The sequence below is a fragment of the Canis lupus genome, chromosome 3, assembly GCF_003254725.2.
Source record: "Canis lupus dingo isolate Sandy chromosome 3, ASM325472v2, whole genome shotgun sequence".
NCBI classification, from domain to species: Eukaryota; Metazoa; Chordata; class Mammalia; order Carnivora; family Canidae; genus Canis; species Canis lupus.
In genome coordinates, this window is record NC_064245.1 from 46,231,880 (window position 1) to 46,237,099 (window position 5,220).

The window sequence follows — 5,220 nt, forward strand, 5'->3', positions numbered from 1 at the left end:
TCTTGCTCCTCCCCCCCAGTAAATGGAAATATCTTAATGTGAGTTTTTACATTATAAGAGATGTTATATATTATTATTAGAAGATAGTTTATATGATAAATATGCAAATTTTAAACTTTAGATAACCATTAAAATATAAAACAAAGAGGAATTACTAATGAACCAATAATGAAAGTAAAATAGAGACATGACAAATAGTAAATTACTCAAAGGAATACGTGAAAAAAAAATAGAAAGAGATCAAAGAACAGCTGTAAGAAATATAAACCAGGTAGCAAGATGGTAGATTGAACTCAAGCACTTTATAATTGCCTTCAATGGAAATGTCAAATACTTCAAATAAAAGGTAGATATTGTCAGACTGAATTAAAAAGCATGATTTAACTATATCCTCTCTAACATAAATACACCTTACATGTAAAGACAGACATGTCTTAGAAGTCAAGGAATGCAGTAATATACCATTTACCATGCAAACACTAATCAAGAGAACATTGCAGGTTTCTGCCATAGGGCCTTTGCACTGGTTGTGTCCCCTGCCTAGAAGTCTCATCATGAAAATCCATCCCTATGACCAACCATATCATCTCTCTGAAATCTTTTCCCAGATATCATATCAGGGAGGGTGACTCTGGACATCCCTTTGTTAAAAAGTGAGACCTAATTACCGTCTCATTTCTCCACAGTTATATTCTCAATTCACTTATCCTATTCTATTATTTTCCATAGAGCTAATTACCATCTAATATACTATCTGCTCATTTATTATGATGATTGTTTATTGTTTGTCTCTCCCCACAGGATGGAAGCTGCATAATGGCAAAAGTCTTTGCTTGGTTCATTAATGTTATTCCCATGCTTACAATAGGGTCTGGTGCACAGAAACTCAACCAATATTTGTTGAACACATGCTGAATTAAAGTAAATTGAATGCAAAGGGGATAAAAAGAAAGTTGAAGTGACTATATAAAATCAGACAAAGACTTCAGGAAAAGTTTATGGCCAGGAATAAAGACAAACATTATATAATATAAAGAAGCCAAGATATCAAGAGAACTTAATAATCGTAACTGTGTAAGTACCTAATAGAGAGCTTCAAAATACATGAATTAAAGCCTATAGCCTTATACAATTGAAAGGAGAAACAAGTATTGTCTACAACTATCATTAGAGATTTTAGCTCCTTTCCCAGTAATATATAGAATAAGCATTAAAAAATCAATAAAGATAAGGAAGACTTGAAAAACTTGACATACATAGGACACTAAAACCGCAATGAGATACAACTATGCACCAACTAGAATGGCTAAATTAAGAATGAAAACGAAGCAGTCTTGCCAAAAGTTGTTGGTGAGGATGTTGAAGCAGTTAAAACTCCTATTTCCCACTGGGAATGCAAAGTGGCACAATCAATTTGGAAATCATTTTGGCACGTTATTCTTATAAAGTTAAATGTAGATGTAACATATGACACAGCCATCTCACACTTCTTTCTTTACCCAAGGGGAAAAAATGGGTTTCCACATAAAGACTTGTATATGGTTTTTCACAGCAGATTTATTCAAAATAACCCAAAGCTGGAATACCAAAGATGTCCAACAGCAAATGAATAAATTTTTTAAAAATATGGCATATGCATTGGAGTGTGCTTTGACCATAAAATAGGGCAGGGTACTGATACATACAACAACGTAGATGGATTTCAAAAATGTTATGCTGAGCCAGAGGAAACAGACACATAAGATTACATACTCTATATTTCTATTTACATGAAAGTCTGGAAAAGATCAGCAATTGTGACAGAAATGGATCAATGTGCAACTGGGCATGGGGGTACTGCAGGAGAATGCAGGCAAAGGGGAATGAGAAAATATTTTTGGTGTGCTGAAATGTCCTGTATTTAGGTAATGTTGGTGTTCACATGAGTATATATATTTTTCGAAAATACTGCACACTGAAAATTGGTACATTTTGTTGAATATAAATTAAACCTCAGTAAAAAAGAAAGCAAACATTCATCTGGAATAAAATGTAAATCACACAAGGGTGTATCATGTGACCAAGAGTATCATCAATCACAACTACATACAATAATGGGGATAAGTCTCATAAACAAAATATTGAGAGAGAAAAGCCAGACACTGAAGAGTGTGCATTTTATAAATTCAGTTATCTAAAGTCCAAAACATTGAAATCAAATCTCTGCTGTTATATGTTAGAATGGTGTTTATCTTTGAGTGGTGAGTGGTAGGGAAGGAAGCCCAAAGAGAGATCTGGCGTGTCAATAACTCTCTATTTCTTAATCTTCAGTGTCAAATGCTGGCATAAAGCAAAATACAGTTAATATACTATTGAAAAAGCAGAGCAACAGTAATGCACAAGCATCGCTGAGGGAAATGCAAACTGGTTTAGTCATTCTGGAAAACTTTAGTCAGTTTCTAAAAAGTTACCATACACTTATGCCCTTACCAGGTGACCCAGACATCTCACTTCTGGGTATGCATTCTAGAAAAATGAAACTTAGTTTAAACAAAAAACTATCCATGTATGTTAACTAAGTGTAATTTAAATAAAAAATCCAAAAAACAACAACACAACAACAAAAAAAAACCCTCCATGAATAATTGTAGGGGCACTAGTCATAGTTGCCCATCCCTGGAAACAACCCAAATGTCTTTCAGAGGATGAAAATATAAGCAATCTGTGTGACATCCACACAATGGACTATGATTCAGCACTTAAAAAAAAGAATGGACTTTTAATATGTGCAACAATATAAATAAATCTTAGGGAGAAATGTGCCATTCTCAAAAGTATGGCTCCTGCCCTTTTTCAGGCTGGATAATTTGTTGTGGGTCTACTCTGTGCATTGTATTTACCCTCATCCTGGAGATGCCACCCCTATGCGTAGGAGACAGTAGTACTTTCCCTTCCCAAATCATAACAACTAAAAATGTCTGCAGACATGGCCAAATGTCCTACTTGAGAACAATATTCACTCTTTTCACTGAATGAAAGAATGTAGTCTTAAAGGATTACATATTGTATGATTGCATTTATATAACATTCTGGAAAAGTGAAAAATATGGGGAGAGTCCTAACACAAAGACACAGAACAAGGGTATTCTTTAGGGGTGTTGGAATTGTCCTGTATTTACTGAGAAATGCTGATCTGTGCATGTGTAAATAATAAATACATAATAAATATATTATTGCTAAATATAGTCAGTAGAGTACATAATTTTAAAAATTGAAGAGATGAAATCAAACAAAACAAAAGCAAGTATGGTATACGTGGAAAAGAATATTTTGACTTACCAGTCGGGGTGATCTTGGCAGAAGGGTTTTCAGTGAGAGTTATAAGAGAGGCAAGGATGAATCAGTTCTGTAGGATGCCTGGTGAGTTCAAATTAAGGACAGTGCCTGGTATTGTCCTAGACTCTTGCTCCGTTAGGGATGCCATAGAGGATAAGCAGAGACATAAGCCAACATTCCTGATAAGGCTGAATGCAGAATGCAGCAGGTAAATTCCTCCTGCTAAAGAGGAGCAGGTCCAGTGTGAGACCTGGGTAAACTGGGGATGCTGCCCATGGCAGAGACATCCAGAAGAATTCATCCTGTGCCTATAGTACACTGTCTCTCCTAACCTCTCCTAGGAGTCTGATCTGCAGTGACTTGGGGGGACCATAAGACGGGCTACTGTGCTGGGGGGTAGCTGTACTCTGCAGGGATGCACCCTTATATAGTCTCCCCAAGGCCCACGACTCTTATTTCGGGGTTCTCTTCACTGAGCCATTTGGAGTATTTTGATGCCCTTTGCTCTCAATTTTGCAGTGGCTAAAATTGTTCTTGAAGCTCCTGCCTTCTGTTATCTGGACAGTAGCCATGCCTGTCCCAGGAACTTTCTGAAGGATCCTAAGCTACAGCAGATTATACCAGAGAAATGGAGTTGAGATGACCTTTCCAAGACCATCAAGTATGGGCATATCTGATCTCCTGGGGGCAGAGAATGTTCTCTGGATTAGTTGATTTCCTTCATCATGTTCTGTTCTCCATTTATTTTCTAGGAGACCACCTAAAAATGCATAGGGCAGATGCTTCCCAGATTGAAACATGGAAAAAGGAGGTGAGAAACAAATTGTATTTTACAGAGAATGGAGATGTCAAAGCTTAACTATATCTTTAGTCAAAGGGCTCGCGATCAAAAATTAGGTTGAATAATAAAACAAGTCAAGTGTGAGGAGCAGTGAGAAATTAGTATGTGCCATGGTCTTGATTAGTTTTGCAGATAAAGTTCCAATTCTTAGAACTCCAAGTCATTACATAGTCCCAAATTTTAGCAGCTTGGAGGAAGCCAATCACTTAAAGATCAGGGACTAGACACATGGACCTAGGCTGGAGTTTAAGATCTCACACTAAAGTCCCTTTTTAGGACAGTACCAGATATCTGTGCAGATTGGAAGCTGCACAATTCCAATGGATCCATTCACACCATGTCTATATGAGTGACAGCCCTGGAGTGCTGCGATCAGTTGTACAATATTCCACTGTTTCTTTTTTTTTTTTTTAATATATATTTTATTTTTTTTAATTTTTTTTTATTTATGATAGTCACAGAGAGAGAGAGAGAGAGAGAGAGGCAGAGACATAGGCAGAGGGAGAAGCAGGCTCCATGCACCGGGAGCCTGATGTGGGATTCGATCCCGGGTCTCCAGGATCGTGCCCTGGGCCAAAGGCAGGCGCCAAACCGCTGCGCCACCCAGGGATCCCCTATTCCACTGTTTCTATAACTGGATTTCAAGAACCTGAGAAGGTTTGTGAAATTTCTTTAGTGATGGCAGGAAATATGAAGAGAGGCAGAAGGAATGGAAGACTGAGAGAGGGAAGAAGGAAGAGAGTCAGAGAGAGAGAAAGAAAGAAGAAGGAGGAGAAGGAGAAGAAGGGAGAACACTTGAGTAATAGGTACAGTGACCACATAGTTTAGTGTCAAAACTGGGATGCTTTTTTTTTTATATCTATATATATTTTACATGGGCTCCATGCCCAATGTGGGGCTTGAGCCCATGACCCTGAGATCAAGAGTCTCATGCTCTACTACCTGAGCCAGCATGTGCCCCCAAACTGGGATACTTTTGAAAGGATAAGGGAAACTGTTATAACTACAAAAAAGCAACATTAAAGCTGGACAAATAGTAATCATAGGTTCACACCAGGAACAGG

At 37.5% G+C, this 5,220-nt stretch overlaps 1 long non-coding RNA gene across 1 annotated transcript; it reads left to right on the top strand.

The window, feature by feature from the left end:
• The first annotated feature begins 815 nt into the window (after positions 1-815).
• Positions 816-4,486, top strand: LOC118354210 (uncharacterized). Its single transcript, XR_004814261.2, has 3 exons — positions 816-1,074; positions 3,835-3,976; positions 4,068-4,486. It is a non-coding gene; the product is annotated as an uncharacterized LOC118354210 (long non-coding RNA).
• Positions 4,487-5,220: the final 734 nt, after the last annotated feature.